Source organism: Miniopterus natalensis, chromosome 1 (genome assembly GCF_054644295.1).
Source record: "Miniopterus natalensis isolate mMinNat1 chromosome 1, mMinNat1.hap1, whole genome shotgun sequence".
Taxonomy (NCBI): domain Eukaryota; kingdom Metazoa; phylum Chordata; class Mammalia; order Chiroptera; family Miniopteridae; genus Miniopterus; species Miniopterus natalensis.
In genome coordinates this window covers 56,354,159-56,371,037 of record NC_142081.1, presented here as the reverse complement: position 1 = coordinate 56,371,037, position 16,879 = coordinate 56,354,159, and the positions used below count along the sequence as shown (strand labels likewise).

General features: G+C 45.0%; 3 non-coding genes across 3 annotated transcripts; 1 reads left to right on the top strand and 2 right to left on the bottom strand.

The window, feature by feature from the left end:
- Positions 1–2,755: 2,755 nt before the first annotated feature.
- TRNAH-GUG (transfer RNA histidin (anticodon GUG)) lies at positions 2,756–2,827 on the bottom strand. Its single transcript has one exon. It is a non-coding gene; the product is annotated as a tRNA-His (tRNA).
- A 1,450-nt stretch (positions 2,828–4,277) lies between these two features.
- On the bottom strand, positions 4,278–4,349 carry TRNAH-GUG (transfer RNA histidin (anticodon GUG)). The gene has a single exon. It is a non-coding gene; the product is annotated as a tRNA-His (tRNA).
- Positions 4,350–4,982: 633 nt separating this feature from the next.
- TRNAH-GUG (transfer RNA histidin (anticodon GUG)) lies at positions 4,983–5,054 on the top strand. Its single transcript has one exon. It is a non-coding gene; the product is annotated as a tRNA-His (tRNA).
- Positions 5,055–16,879: the final 11,825 nt, after the last annotated feature.

Below are 16,879 nucleotides of genomic sequence, written 5' to 3'. Positions count from 1 at the left end.
AAATGTTGAAATGAATAAACATTTCTCTTGTTCTTATTTTATAGAGCTATAATTGTGGTATACACAATTTTATGTTCTTATTTTTTACTTAACACAGCATAATTTCCCTATTTGTGTTGTGTTTTATTTTCTTCCAACTCCTTTTTTGAAAAATTTCAAACCTACAGAAAAGCTCAAAGAAAGTATAGTGGAAATCTTGCATACCCTTCTCCCAGATTCGCTCTTTTTTAACATTTTGCCACATTTGCTCTATCCCTTCTTCTTTGTTGAAAAAAATTTTCAGTTTTAAAAAGATCACCACATAGGGGATGTTGTGTCACACTGGGAGGCCAATAGTGCACATTTGTCTCTTTATTGGTGGTGCTAGGCTTGATCACTTGATTAGAGTTCATCAGACCTTTCTATAAGTTAAAGTAAATTCTCGTGTGATTTCCTAAGACCTTTTAACTATTTGCTCCCAACAATGTTTTACCCAGTGGTTTTAGCTTCCATGATGACCTATGCTTGCATTTGTTACTACACTGGGGATTGCAAAATGGTGACTCTAATTCTGTTGTTTCTTCTGTGTTTATTATCTGGAATTCTTCCGTAAAGAGTTCTCTTCCTCTTCTTCTTTCTTTCTCTCTCTTCCCATGGTCTCGAAAATTCTTTATTAAAAAATTCAATGTGATATAATCCATTACTATCAATATTCTTTTTGATGCTCAAATTGCCCCAAATTTGTCCAATAGGAGCCCTTTCAGAAGGCTTCTGTGCCCTTTTGACTTGGTCCTATCAATCTTTAAGCACTTATTTGTTTTTTTACACAAAATATTCCAGACTCAACTTGTACTTCCTCTGTTGAAGACCTATAATCAGTCATTTCTTTAAGGGAATCTTACTCTTTTTAGTTGGAAATAATATTTAAAAGTTGACTTTATACTTTAAAAATGACCATTTAATATATCACCAAATGAACATAACTTAGTTTAGTTCAGCACTTTATTTGTTGAGCATTTATGCTATTTTCATTCTCTTCCCTTCTAAATAACTCTGTAACAAACATCTTTATGCAGATAACTTTTCCAAGTTTAGGATTATTTTCTTTGGCAATAATTCCCAAATTATTGGAGCAAAGAGTATATATATTTTTTTCTGGCTCTTGATACATATTATTCAGTGGTTGTTATGGAAAGTTTTTAAAGTTAACAATGACTTCTAAGGGTCAAACCCAATGATTTCGTCTCATTCCTTTTTCTCGTTTGTAGCATCTGAGTTTGCTGACCTTCTCTGTGCTTGAAATCTTCTCTCAAACTTTTCTTAAAATGACACTGTTCTGGCTCTCCTTTCTCTCAGGCCACATCCTCTCTTACTCCCTTAACCTCCTAAATTTGTACATGTCCCAAGGCCTAGTCCTTAGCCCTCACTTTTCTTACTGGGTACTGACTGAGTGGAGTGTCATCACTTCTGTTTGCACCTGATTTTGGATGCTCATTCTGTCCTGAGCTCTGCTCCCTTCTGGGTTTTGCCTTCTTCTAAGTCTGGTCCTTGCCTTGCCTTGGGGCTATCTCTGTCCATAACCTTGAGAGGACTAACATATCCTAGTACACTCACATATGCACTCTGTTCTTTGAGATTCTAGATGTAGATGGACTTCATTTGGGCCAAGTTTTCTATTTGTCTGATATGAAAATAACATGGTTCTGTGTTTACAGAATATAACTTAAGATACAACCAAAAAGCAAACTAGGCCCCTTCCCTCATTTATGGACTCCATAAGATACCCTTGTTCAAATATTTATGGAGAAGGTGCATGCTTGCAACACAAACATAGTAAGATTTTGTTCTGTATTCAAGAAACTTGAGTTTTCTAATTTCACTGGTTTGTGACTTAAGATTGGGGAGAGATGGATGTAGAGGGTCTTCAAACAGATTAACAAGTCAAGTCTCTCTACCAGTTCTAAACCCAGGATACTTCCCTGCCCTTCCAGCCCGAAATCAAAGTACGGCTGCTTCCCAACAGAGTCTAGGCTCCCATCCAACAGTTTTTATGGGCACAGCAATGTATCACTTTCCCCTCTCTTACCAACCCAAACATCTCCCACCCTTTCCAGCCAGGAACCAAGCTTGGCCTGGGGAGAGAAAAGGACAGGATGAGTGGGTGGAGATAATCTTCCTGGTATGTGTACTATTCTTCACTGTAAAGGGAGATTGCTTACCAGTGCAAATCTATCATCTCAAGTTCTGACTTCTGGAGGTGAGGGGGAGGAAGGGAAGAAGAGGTCATTTGTATTTTGCAAGAAGCAAAGGGGAATATATTTGCATACATATATACATACATACATACATATATGTGTTTATACAAGGACTGTCATAGAAGATACACTGGAAACTGACAATAATTAGTGGACGAGGTGAAGAACGGGGAGACTTACTTTTCACCGGACTTGTGCACCACTCTCTATTTGAAAAAGAGCCAACCAAATTTTAAAAAATGCACGAAAAGGAAAAAAATCGCAGGGTCATGGGGACGCTGTTTTGCTGCTGTAGGAGAATGATTTAAACACCGTTGTTCGAACTGTTTGATCTGAAGCGTTAAATCAGAATTACTGGAGGTGGCGATTTTCGATGTGGCTCAGTAATCAAGGTAGGGAGATGCAGTGGTTAATTTCAAGAAAAGAGTGATTTATGATATATACAAAACATATCGGCTGTGGACAAAAAGAAAGAGGAAAACTAAAAGGACAGGCTCCTTGCCGTGCCATTGTTCCCACAATGCCGTGACTCGGATTCGAACCGAGGTTGCTGCGGCCACAACGCAGAGTACTAACCACTATACGATCACGGCGAGCTACCAGAGCCTTGGGACCGCAGCGTTTTGATTACCCTTTTCAATAGTTATAGGCCTTCCCAGCCTGCACGTCACTAAAAGCCCCGCCCATTGGGGCGGGTTCTTGCCTAAGGCGGAATCGGAGAATGCGCAGGCGCATTGCGGCCCGCCAGTTGCTTGGGTTCTCTCCTGTTTTGGTCCTTTACCACCGGAGGTGGTGGTCGTGCAGCGGGAAGGCTGGGATCCGTGTGAGATGTGGGAGCTTAGAGGGGACCATCTGGGCACCCAGGTTCGGGACTCGCCGGAAATCAGAGTGTTCACAAGCTGTGTAATTCCCATTCCTTGGAGGACACCCATCTTCTGTGCCCGGGAGACCAGTCCAGCGACCCTGGGCATGCAGGGGCGCTCCTCAGGGGCTCTCTTCCCGGCGCCGCCTCTGCGGAGGATGTGGACACCCCCACAACCCGGCTGGCCACACAGAAGGGTCTTAATTAACGCATCTCACCATGCTTTCCCCTCCCCCCAACACCCACTTCCTTGCGGCTTCTCGTGCTTCCCCGACGACCCTGATTCCTCCCCCGTAGCTCTCCCGCCCGGCCGGCGTCCACCTCCGTTGTGCCCCTGGGCGGCAGCAAGGGCCTGGGCCGGGTTTTTCTCCTCCATCAGTGTTCCCGCCCCCATTGCGCCTAGAACCAGGCCGAGTCCTCGGTAGGCAGTGGCTTTCTGCTAAACTGAGGACATGCCCCTGGTTTTAAAAAGTGAATCTACAATGACCACCCGTCTCTTTACTGTCATCTACTCTAATCACCTCCCCACACACTCTATAGAATCGCCAGAGGGACCTTGCTAAACACGAATCATTTGACCGCTCCACCTCTCACTCCCACCCTCCAGACTGCAAGAAATTCATCTACCTTTTCCAGTTCATCTCTTGGCCTTCCCTCAGTGTCGTTTCCCATTTCCCTAATTACTTGCATTCATTTACTCAACAGGTCCCTGAGAAGCGCCTACCTGTCAGGCCAGGGTCTTTGGGAGTCCTAGGGGTGGGGAAGAGAGAAAATTTACAAAGAGGAATTACGATAGTTCTTTAAGCCTTTGCACAAGATATTATTTTGGCTGATTGACAAATTTCCTTTCTGCCTTCCAGAGCTACTTCAAAGGACACCTGCTCTGCGATGCTTTCTCTTCCTATTTTTGGGAGTCCTCTTCCAGTGCTGCCATAGAAATTAGACAAGTCTGGTATAAAAACAGCCTTGGGAGGGCTTTGTGCTTCTTTCCCCGAGAACGGTAACGCGCACGGATCTGGCGATACTAACTGGATTTGTCGGAAACCCAACGTAGCCAGAGCTGGCGAAAGCGATGTTTCCCCAGGGAATTGGGATCCATTTTCCATTATGTCGTTAAAAACTCGAAAGGGAACGAGGAGCTATAAAACATAAGTCCCCTGCCGTGTCATTGCTTCACGCAATGCCGTGACTCGGATTCGAACCGAGGTTGCTGCGGCCACAACGCAGAGTACTAACCACTATACGATCACGGCGAGCTACTGAGGACCTGGGGCTTAAGCTACTCTCCTGAGGTCTTCTGTGTTATAAGCCCCGCCCCTCAAGACGTCACCGTTTTGTCATCGCTTGTTCCCGCCCCTCTCCAACTCCTCCCTTCGGAAAGGACGCGGGCTTCCCAGTTTTCTCGCGGTCTTGGTTGTGGCCGTCCTCCTCCGCGGGCCGGATGCCCCGCTTCACCTGCTGGGAGTCAGCGCTCGGGCGTCCCCTTCCCGGCCTCTCCAAGGAAGTGGGGCGCTGGGTCGGAACTGATTTTCTCGTAGAATTTAAGAGACAGCCCCCATCCGAACCGGAGTGCGTTCGGATAGCGTGAGCGCCACGGCACCGCGGGCGTGAGGACGACCCAGCGCCACCGTTTGGGCGACTCCGGGGCCTCCCACTCGTACCGGCTGCGTCTGCCTGGCCTCCTTTAGTTTGCTGAGCACTTTTATTTCCTTTCTTTTACGGTTTGTGCGAACGACCGGAGGAGACGGGCCGGGGAGTTCACCCGCGCTCTGCTTCAGGGTCAGCGCGGGCGCCAGGGCGGCAGTGGTCAGTTTCAGACTGGAATGGCGGCCTTATAAACGAAGGCGGCCCTGGGCGGCCGCGTCCCCGTGGCGTCCCGGTAGCTCGCCGTGATCGTATAGTGGTTAGTACTCTGCGTTGTGGCCGCAGCAACCTCGGTTCGAATCCGAGTCACGGCATTGTGGGAACAATGGCACGGCAAGGGCGCCCTTTTGTGTTCGGGAAGCTACAGGCCTCTGTGATTGTTCCCAGTCTCCTTCTTGACTTTAGGCCGGATCCCAAATTATAAAATAAACTCTGGGACTTGACTCCTCTTTCTAGTTGTCCACCTTCGTATTTCTTGTTGCGTGATTGTTTTAGCAAGGCTGGTTCAAGCTTCAGTACTTTGGAATGTAGGGGTTATAAGAACAATGTGCGAACTTTCTAAGGGTTAGAGGAGTGTAGAGGAGACAATGCACTGTGGCAAGTGGAAAATATGAGGGCACTGGCGGGACTGATTTCCACAGTTACAATGAGTAGTGCCAATTAAGAGTTAGTTTGTGATCAGAAAGAACTTATGTGTCCCTATGTTCATAGCAGCGCAGTTTACAATAGCTAAGATCTGGAAACAGCCCAGGTGCCCATCAGTAGATGAGTGGATAAAAAAGCTGTGGGACATGTACAGGGTGGAACACTATGCAGTTGTAAAAAAGAAGGATCTCATACCCTTGGGACAGCATGGATGGACCTGGAGAGTATTATGCTAAACGAAATAAGCCAGTCAGAGAAAGACAAGTATCACATGACCTCACTCATATGTGGAATATAATGAACAAAATAAACTGATGAACAAAATAGATCCAGAGAAACAGAAGCATGGAACAGACTGAGGAATCTCAGAGGGAGGGCGGGGGTGAGGGAGTGAGTGGGGAGAGATTAATCAAAGAACTTACATGCTTATATGTATAACCCATGGACACAGACATTGGTGTGGCGAAGGCCTGGGGGTGGGGTGGATGCTGGGCGGAGGGGATCAATGGGGGGAAAAATGGGGACAGCTGTAATACTTCCAACAGTAAGGATAAATTAAAAAGAAAAAAAACTCATAAACACAGACATCAGTTCAGTGTTTACCAAAGGGAAAGGAGGTGGAGGGGGTTTGGTAGGGGCAGGTGGAAGACGGTAAAGGGAGGAATAAATGGTAATGGAAGGAGACTTGATTTGGGATGGTGAGCACACAATACAGTGTACAGATGATGTATTATAGAATTGTACACTTGAAACCTATATAATTTTATTAACCATTATCACCCCAATAAATTCAATTAAAAAAAAGTTAGTTTGTGGCCTCCACCTCCACAACTTCCTAGTTGATACGGTGCTTTCTCCTTGAGGATTTTTTCCTAATCTACCTCAGGTTTAAAGCAAATTTTATTTGTTTGTTTTATGAGCACTTAAAAAGTCCAAATTCAACAAATTTAGCACCAGGCAAAATGGAAGTTTTGGATTTGGCTTTCAGATGGCTGACAGCAGGCTGTGTCACTGTCAAGGAAGGAATGAGGTAGGACTTAGTGAGGAATGAGCCTCTCTAGCTGCTCCCAGGGGACCTGGGGGTTGGCAAAGCAAGTCAGGAAGCATTCCTGGGAGAGGTGGGCATTGCAATGGGGTCGTAGCCCCTTTACTGACAATTTATCAGCAAGGACTTACTGAACAGTGAGTATGAGTAAGACACTGTTGAGGGTTGTAATTTTCCCAGGCCTCCCCACTGTCAGTTTCCTAAACTTGATGAGTTTAAAGACACACAACAGGACAGCACAGACCATGAGAGAACAGAATGGGAGAAGGTGAGCCTGGGAAACTGCCAAACTTAAGAGTTTCATAAATACATATTCATATATATGAAATATATGAATATATAGATATGAAATATATATATATGAATATATATATATGAAATCAACATCACATGAAAAAACAGAACTGGCCAACAGAAATGTGACAACTTTTATTCCTCTGACCCCTTACCAAATAGCTACATTGAAGGTTTTTAAATCCACAGGCTGGAGTGAGGTGTCAGGGAGGGAAGCAAGGAAAGGCTCCGTTTTTTCCTTGATGGTCCTGCCACCATCCTTCCACTCCTTTCCTCCACCTGCTTCAATACTGGACAGTGAGCTACTCCCAGACTCTGTTAGTCTCCCTCTAACAGTATTACGAGTAAAAACAGTCAACCAAGAAAATAAAAACCACAAACATGTACTATCCGAGATGAGATAACCCACTCTAGCCATTCACATTCATCCAAGGTGACTGAAGTGTATTCTGAGGGCAGGAATACTCTAAAGAAAGCTAAACAGCAAGTTCCTGGTTGTAGGAAGAGTAACAAAAGGGGAAGGTGTTCTCTTGCACTTCTGACTGCTGACCTTCTTAGCAGGCATACAGTTATCCTGGAGATGGGTGCATCCAGCTATCAAAATTTTGTAATATCCTTTTCTGAGGTTGCTCACTTGATTTCCCTTGCCCCAATTTCAGGCCTACAAAACAGACTTTTGTTAATGATTTGACTGCCCATGTAGATGTTCCTGCAGAGAAGAGCATTGTTCTGAACAAGCTCATTTGTTATTATTATTGCTTTTTTACTTAGATTTTTAAGAATTTGGTTGATATGATTCATTTCCCTTGAGTCTCCTTATTTCGGGGTGCACTGATAAAAGGAGTTTCTGGGCTGGCAAAGCTGAGAGCTAGAGACACTGACCTTGGATGACCTCACCTGCTGCTCTGGAATGCCCTCTTCTGAGCAGTCAGACAACACCCTCTTCCCCTTGACCTCTTGCTTTAAACCCACATTTTGTAGTTTATGATTCTGGGAATGTGGCCCTTCCTCCCACTCCTTCCAACTTGAAGTCTAAGCTCTCCTTTACGTCTCAGCACTAGGAAAGAGGCAGGGAAACCTTCAAGGGGCCAACCTTGAAGATGACAATTGCAATTTATAAGCTTTCCCACATTATTCATCTACACTTTGGTTTGAGAAGTGCTGCTTTCACCTAGGATAACTACCTGGCTCTAATGGAACCCTTTTTTGTTCATCTGGTGAGTACTTGGGGTTACTAAAAGGGACCTGCTTGAGTCTACTGGGCCTCTCGATGAGGGTGACATTGAGGTTTTGAGAAGGACAAGATGGAGATCTGGGGGGAGTCTTGTGGAGTCATCTAGGGAGGAGGCAGCAGCCCTGGACTTCCACTAGGAGGCACTGCATCCCAGGAAGTGGATATCGAACACTGAGGCTGGAAGCTCTGTCCAACACGGGCGGCCCACAGATCCATAGCCCAGGGCCAAGAGGTGTGAAATTTTACAGCCTCAAGAACCCCCTGGCCTCCAAAATTTATTCATTCAACAAAGTTTAAGGAACCAGTCACTAATCTAGGCACCGGGGAATTAATTCTGAACAAGACAAAGCCCACCTCCCTGACTTGCTCTCTGATTCTTAAAAGCCTTTAACAGGGCACAGGAAACACATGGGTACTTCCTGACTTTGTTCGCAGTAAAATAGCTGATCTCAGTTTCTTTCCCAAAGACAGATTTTGATCAGGACAGAGAGAGGAAGACAGAGGGTGGAGAAAAGGGAAAAGAAAGAGGAGGCTTCGGCTCCAAAGACTCTTTGCTGGCTTCCCATTTATCTGTGCTGTGCTTCTTCAATACATGTCTCAGGCATGGCCCCTCTCCCCTCTTTATGTTCCCATCTGACCCAGGTTGGACCCCATTTCCCTCTGCTACTCTCAAAAAGGTGATAGGGACAGTGATTTCCTTGGAAGGGATCAGATTGGGACTGCTTGTGGAGGTGGAAGGAATAGGAGCGAAGCAAGGAGGTGGCAGCAACCACTCCATTCCATCTTTGTCGCAAGCAGGTTCCACTCTTTTAGGCCACAGAGTCAGCAGACCCTCCACCTGGAAAAGTTCTTGAGAACACAGCCTGTAGACTGTTTCGTCGGTGGAGTCTATAGACTTCAAAGCTGGTGCCAGCCTGGCAGCCCTTCCCCATTATTAGAGTTATCTTAATTCATTTTAGTAGAACTCAGAATTACACTTATCTTCATTGCAAGGCTGCTTGCAGAAGGCTTTTTCAGGAACTGGAGCAGCTTCCTGAGAAGATATGAACTGAGGGGCTGAATCAGTCTCCAAACTATTCAATACCCCATCAGTGCCCTCTGGGGCTTTAGGGGAGTCAGCGGCCAAGTTTGGTACCTACCACTGGGGGTTTGTGACTCTACTTGATAAAATACCCAACTTTTCAGATTCATGTCTAAGATTTCCACTTAACAGCAGTTGGGCAAGTTGCTTAACTTCTCTAAGCCCCCGTAAAATATGAGCTTAACAAAGCAGTAACTACCTCGTAGGGAGTTGGGAGGATTCAGCAAAATAGTGCATGAAAGGCCCTTGGCTCAGAGTTTTGCACCAAGTAAGCTCTCCATAAAGTTTACTACTATTATTCTTATTAATAATTGAGTTTATTGATGATGATGCTAGCCATGGTTTCTGTTAACAATTTCTCCTTCTCCCTGTAGGCCTTTGTAAAATTTTAATGAGCCCATTCAGTTGTCTGACATAGAGAGAGCTTGACAAAAGCTCATCAATGTCTAGGCTGGGCCCATGGTGCCTGGGCACCAAGCTCAAGCAGGGCTTCCTCTGCAGGTGGCATTCACTTGCCCTGTCATCTAGTGTTCTTCTTTTACAAAAATACAACTCCTTGCCCAAACTGGTTTGGCTCAGTGGTTAGAGTGTCGACGTGCGGACTGAAGGGTCCTGAGTTAGATTCCAGTGACAGTACATACCTCATTTGCAGGCTTAATCCCTGGCTCTGGTCGGGGCGTGTGAGGGAGGCAGCCCATTGACGCATCTCTCTCACATTGATGTTTCTCTCTCTCTTTCTCTCTCTCTTCCACTTTCTCTGAAAAGCAATGGAAAAAATATCTTTGGGTGAGGGTTAAAATAATAATAATAATAATAATAAAGAGAATGCTAGTATACAGTTGTTGGGGTAGATACAAAATTGCTTGATGTCCTACCCTTGGGGTTATCTTAAATAAAATACAACTCTTTAGAGTGTCTAGCATTTCTTTATCATTTTCTGCAGTGTTCTTAAAAACAAAATCTAATACTTTTAAAGGGCTACTATGTATTGCAGCACTTATTAAAGGTCAGGGATATTTGGAAGATTTATTTGTTGAAAACCTAAATATCTCAACTGGGAAAATGTAGCATTTATTTTAGCTATATAATTATTAAGGGATTATATATATATATATATATATATATATATATATATATACACACACACATATAATTGACTTTAGAGAGGGGAAGGGAGAGAAACATCGATGTGTGAGAGAAACATCAAGCCCACCCTGACCAAGATCAAACCCACAACCTAGGTATGTGCCTTGACCAGGAATTGAATCTGCCACTTTTCAGTGTACGGGATGATGCTCCAACCAACTGAGCCACACTGGCCAGGACAATATATATATTTAATTTATCTTTATTGTTGAGAGTATTACAGGTGTCCCATTTCCCCCCCAATTGTCCCCCTTCACTTTGTTCCCACCCCCTCCCCAGGTCTTCACCCTGTTATTGACTGTGTCCATGGGTTTTGCATACATGCATATAACTTCTCTGGTTAATCTTTTCCCACCCTCCACCCCTCCTCCCTCTTTCCTCTGAAATATGATTGTCTGTTGCCTGCGTCAATGTCTCTGGATCTGTTTAGTTCATCAGATTCTTTTGTTCATTAGCTTCTTCTTAAAGAAGACTCTTCAACTTTTCCTGTAGTGCTGGTCTGGTGGTGATGAACTCCTTTAGCTTTTTCTTATCTGTGAAGCTTTTTATCTGACCTTCAATTCTAAATGATAGCTTTGCTGGGTAGAGCAATCTTGGTTGTAGTTCCATGTTTTTCATCACTTTGAATATTTCTTGCCACTCCCTTCTGGCCTGCAGAGTTTCTGATGAGAAATCAGCTGACAGTCATATAGGTGCTCCCTTGTAGGTAACTAAGTGCTTTTCTCTTGCTGCTTTTAAGATTCTCTCTTTGTCTTTAACCTTTGGCATTTTAATGATGATGTGTCTTGCAGTGGGCCTCTTTGGGTTCCTCTTGTTTGGGACCCTCTGTGCTTCCTAGACTTGTAAGTCTATTTCTTTCCTCAGGTAGGGGAAGTTTTCTGTAATTATTTTTTCAAATAGGTTTTCAATTTCTTGGTTTGTTTCTTCCCCTTCTAGCACCCCAATAATATGAATGTTGGGCCTCTTGAAGTTGTCCCAGAGGCTCCTTTTACTATCTTTATATTTCTGGATTCTTTTTTCTTTTTTCTCTTCTCGTTGGGTGTTTTTTGTTTCCTCATGTTCCAAATTGCTGATTTGATTCTCAGTGTCCTCTCCTCTACTGTTGATTCCCTGTAAATTATTCTTCATTTCAGTTTGTGTAGCTTTCATTTCAAATTGGTACTTTATTATGTTATTGATTTTCTCAGTTATTTCCCTAATAGTCTGCTTAAACATCCTTATAAACAAAATTTTGAACTTTGTATCTATTAACTTGCTTGGCTCCATCTCATTTAGTTCCTCTTCTAGAGATTTCTTCTGTTCTTTCCTTTGTGACATGTTTCTTTGCCTCCACATTTTGGCTGCTTCTAGGTATTTGTTTCTATGTATTAGGTAGAGCTGCTGTGTCTCCTGGACTTTGTAGAGTGGCTTTGTGTAGTAGGTGTCCTGTAGAGTCCAGGTGCTCAGTCTCACCAGTCACCTGAGCTGGGCCTTCTAGGTGCTCCCCTGTGTGGGCTGTGTGCACTGTCCTGTTGTAGTTGAGCCTTGGTTGCTGTTGGTGTCACTGGGAGGAACTGACCCCCAGGCCAATCAGCTGTGAGGACCAGCTGCAACTACAGCCAAAGAGCTGCTGTGCTGGAGACACCCCTATGGAGCAGGATTTACTTCAGTGGAGCTTTGGTGTTCATCAAATGTGCCCCTTGAGTGTCACTCGTGGATGTGGTAGGGTTGTAATCCAGCGTGGTCGAGTCTGACCACCAGGTGCACTGTCTCTGGGGCCTCCCGGGAGGTGCAAAGTCAGCCTGTGCCAGTGCCTTGCCCAGGGCCACCCAGCATGAGCTGCACAGCAAACCGTGGTTGGGTGCTACTTGTGCTGGGCTTGGCGGTGTCCAGGAGAGGCCAAGCTATGAGCCAATGCAGCTGCTGCTAGTGCCAGGCCTGGGGCCGCTTATCAAGCCGTATGGGCCCGGCTGCTGCTTGTTTGAGAGATTTTAGGAAAGTCCTAAGCATGAGGCTTGAGAGGCCCCTTGCACAGAAAAGCCCCTGGAAATGGCCTGATGAGCTGCAGGTGGGGAGGGGAGGGGCCTCCGGGAATCATGGGGCGGGGCCAAAGGTGAGAGTCAGGTGCTGGCGATTCAAACATGGCGCCTGCCTGCCGGCTGTGTGCGGGGAGGATTCGCCAAAGGAGCCATGGCCTCTGCCAGCTCCTCTACCTGGGAGGAAGCCGCCCTCCAGCTCTCGCCCGGATCTCAGGCAGGTTAGTTCCTCCCCGAGTGTCCCAGGTCCTTTCAGGCTGCTGCCCGGCGCTGGGCTCAGAGGGAGCGCGTCCGAGTGAGTCCGTGCGTGGGCCCTTTAGGAGGAGCTGCTGGGGCTCCCGCAGCCTCCGCGACCCTCAGCCACAGTCCCGCTGGTTTCATAGCCCGGAGTTGTGGGGACGTCTCTTCCCGGCCCTGGAGCCCTGGGCTGGGGGCCTGCTGTGGGGCTGGGACCCCTCCCTCCTCCGGGAAACCCCCACCACCGAGATTCCCTCCCGGGTTTCAACCACGGCACCGGGTGTGGGCCCGCGGCCACGCATCCGAGATTCAGCCCCATTCACCCTCGTCTCCGCCCCTCCTACCGGTCTCGGTGCTTCTTCAGTTCCCTGGTTTTAGGGCTTCTGTTCAGCCAGATTTCAGGAGGCTCTGAGTGAGATAGAAACATCAATGATGAGAGAGTCATTGATGGGCTGTAGCCCGCAACCCAGGCATGTGCCCTGACCGGGAATCGAACCCTGACCTCCTGAATCCTAGCTTGATGCTCAGCCACTGAGCCACACCTGGCTGGGCACAAAGAGATCTTTTGACAAAGAGTTTAAACCTAGAGCATATAACAGGAGTAAAGGAGCTCCCTCTAATTTTTCTTTATAAGAAAGTCAATGTTGTAGACATAATGTTCACTTCCCTTAAAGGAACAATGGCTCTTGACAAGAAGAAATTTGGTTTTGGCAAAGAGCTTGCTGTTCAAAATTTGTTAAAAAACAGACTTACTACTCTCTTTCAATTCCTACATCAAATATATGGAAAGATATTTATAAGGAAATCTGTAAACTGATGAGTGAAGTATCCTTGAGCCCGTGTCAGTAAAAAAGCAAACTTTGTCTTTTCAAAGGTATGCATTTCACTTGTTTAGAAAGTTGTTTCTGAAAGGTCTCTCTCTTTTTTTTTTTATATCTTTATTGATTTCAGAGAGAGGAAAGGAGAGGGAGAGAGAGCTAGAAACATCAATGATGAGAGAGTCATTGATCGAGCCCGCAACCCGGGCATGTGCACTGACCGGGAATCGAACCCCGATCTCCTGGATCCCAGGTCGATGCTCAACCGCTCAGCCACGCCCGGCCGGGCTGAAAGGTCTCTTTTTAACAATCAAGATTATACAGGCTAAAGTAAAATAAAAGCTGTATTGTGATAGTTGCTTATTGTTATGGGTTGCATGTTTGTATCTCCCCACCCTGATGTTGAAGCCCTAACCCCCACTGTCATGGTATTTGGAGAGGAGGCCTTTGGGAGGTAATTAGGTTAGATGAGGTCATGAGAGTAGAGTTCTCCTGGTAAGAAAAAACCCAAGAGAGCTCACTTGCTCTCTCTGCCGTGTGTGGACACAGCAATAAGGAGGCTGTCTGCAAGCCAGGAAGAGAGCTCTCAGCAGAGCCCAGCCATGCTGCACCCTGATCTTGGACTTCCAATCTACAGAACTGTGAGCAATAAATTTAAATTTCTGTGGTTTAAGCTACTCACTCTATTGTATTTTGTTGTGAAAACCCAAGCCGACTGATAGCACCAATAGTTTCCAGACCATGTTTCTCTTTCATTGACAGATATTTTCACATGGACTAGTATTTGTGTTGAAACCATCCAACAACCAGGTTGCCCTCTGTTCCTAGTTCTGAAATCATCTCTTGGACCTGAGCACAGATTTGGCCCTGCCACTTTGCGTCTCTGCCCTTGTACCTTAAACATGGCCTGGGGCTAGCTATCTGGCTTTCTTATCCCACACCTAAGCCCATCCCAGCCCCTGTTCCCACTCTGCGGGGTTATCCCCACATGAAGGGCAAGATGATTAGTTATGTGCCAGGAAGCATCAAAGGTACAATAAAACATAAGGAGCATAGCATGGTAGAACAAACATTGGACCTAAATGTAGAGACAGAGAAAGAAGAGAGAGCCACAGAAGGGAGGAGAGAACATTTATTGAACACCTCTATGTGCCATGCACTGTGTCAAAGACTTTATTTAATTAAATGAATTATTTGTTTAATTCCACAGCTCTGTGAAGATGCCACCATTATCACCCTTTTAAATATTAAATAGCTTGTCTAAAGGTTTTGCCTTAGGTGGTAAAAGTGATTGTGGGGTGACAGACAACTTCTGTGGGGTTAGAGAGGACATGAATTGTTGCTTGAGTGGCTCTAGATGGTAAGAGAGAGAACAGAGATGGAAAGCCAGATTTTGTGCTGACACCCAGGTTCACTCTCATGCATCTAGGCTCTTCCCACTGCCCCAGGCTGGCTTGGCTCATTGTTGACTTTATAACCCAGGGAATAGGATGTCACCACACTGAGGCTGTACTTTCTTATATTGAAAATAGGGGAAATACACTGGCACTTGCCATACTATTTCAGAGGGTTATTGCCAGGATCTGGTGTGACAATGCACAGGAATGAAATTTATGTAGGGACAAAAAGCCATACAGTTTCAGTTCAACACCTTGTCATAGTTGCTACTCCAAAGAGGTTATAATACAGCTAAGGGGGCATGACATGAACCATGTGATAACAGTATACATGTGACTGAAATGTTCATCACTTGGATGTCCCCAAAGTTCTATGGCCTGCTGGGACCCACTCCCAACCTCCCCCCACCCTTTATTATTTAAATAAAATTGTCTTGACCGCCCCCTCCTCCATCTTCTGTAGAATGAGAATAATCACCATCACTCCCAATATTTCTGAAAATCCTTGTGGCCTCTCTCCCTGTTGTCTCTGGCTCTGTTTGTACACTGTGGCTGAATTCTCTAAATTTGCTTCTGCTCCCTGACAGTCCCGAACACCACCTGGCTTCCTGAATTCTCCAAGTATTACACCAAGCTGTACATGTAGCAGATTTTACTAAAGACTTGAGGGAAGGAAGGTAAAGTTTTAGCTCAGCACAGAAAATGTTAAATGTCCTTTTCTTTCATTGCCCCTTGGCCACTGCCACCCCTGAAAAGAGCTCACTGGCCTGCTCTTTGCATGGAGCCCTGCTACCACCACATTGCTCCATTTGTCTCCCTCCTCTCCTGCCCGTTTCTACTGGCTCCTCCTAAGATGCTCCAATAATTCCTGCTCTGTTACTAATGTAGGACAAGATAGCCACCACCTATTGAATGCTTACTTTGTAAGCAGGCACTATGCTAAGTGCTGTACACTTCTCAAATAACAGACCTCACTTTCTTCTGCTTTAGATATCAGGGCACATACCTAGGAGTTTCTGTTTTTTCAACAAATAATTTTTACACAATCTCTGTGTGCTAGAGGCTGGGGTCTCTGCTCTAAAAAGGTTCATAGCCAAAAAAGCCAATCAAGATAATTTGCTAAAAAACAAACAAACAAAAAACTACAATTCTCAGTGAGGCATTGCACTGCCACTTTTATACAAATTTTCCCCCTCCAGAATGCAATATGACAACGTTACAACAAACAGAAACATTAGAGAAAAATATAAAAGATGCCCAATGTTTGGCACATGAGTAGCTCAGGCAATAAAAGAGGACAGTGGGCTCATTGGAGGCCGAAATGGAGCCCAAAGGCTTTCAGAAAAAGAGGAAGTCATCTGAGTTGGATCTTGAAGGATGGGTATTATGAGAACAGAAAGAGGAGAGGGAGGCGTAGGAGGCTGGGCCAGTATGGACAGTAGAGAGTTGTGGTTGAGAGCAAGGACTTCGGGCTCAGACTTAGTTCTGTCATTTGCTTACTTTGCTATTTGGCAGATTGCTTCATGTCTCTAAGCCTGAGTGTCCTTGTCTGGAAAGCTGGGATAGCAATATACCTTCCTCTAAGGTATATGGTCAGGACTAAATGAGAAAATGTGCGAATTGCATTTCAGTGACCAAAATATGATTAGTGAACAATATAGCTTTAAAAAGCAAAGGATATATATTAGGAACTTAACACTTTAGCTATTACATTTTTGGGAGCACCTTATCATTTTTATAAATTTTTTTTTTTCCTTTCACTTTTGTTCTAATTTCATCATTTGGGAATAAAGTCACTATGCCCATGGAATCTCTGACTCCAAATCCTTTCAATCCTGCCTTGAAAGTAAAAAAAAAACCAGGAGAGATCAACCCTGAAATGCTTAAATAACAAATAGGATTGCTTCCTTATCACTTGTTTCCCAAACAAGGGTAGACTTTCACCAACGGGATATAGTTAGAGCATCTAGGGGGAGGGTCAGGAGCGGGACACTAACATCAACTTACTTAGACTTTGTCCACCTAGCCATTTAGCCATGGAAAATAATTAGTCATCTATAAGTCAATAAGAAATACTAGAGGTCAGGCTTTTAAAATTAGAACATGAGTCAAAAGTCTCTCAAGAAGTTCAGCAAATAGAGCATAAAGATTCTAATCCACGGTGTGACTAATTGTGGGAGGTGGTTGTTGATGCTAAGTCTCTAGAACACAAGCCTCATCCATTTCC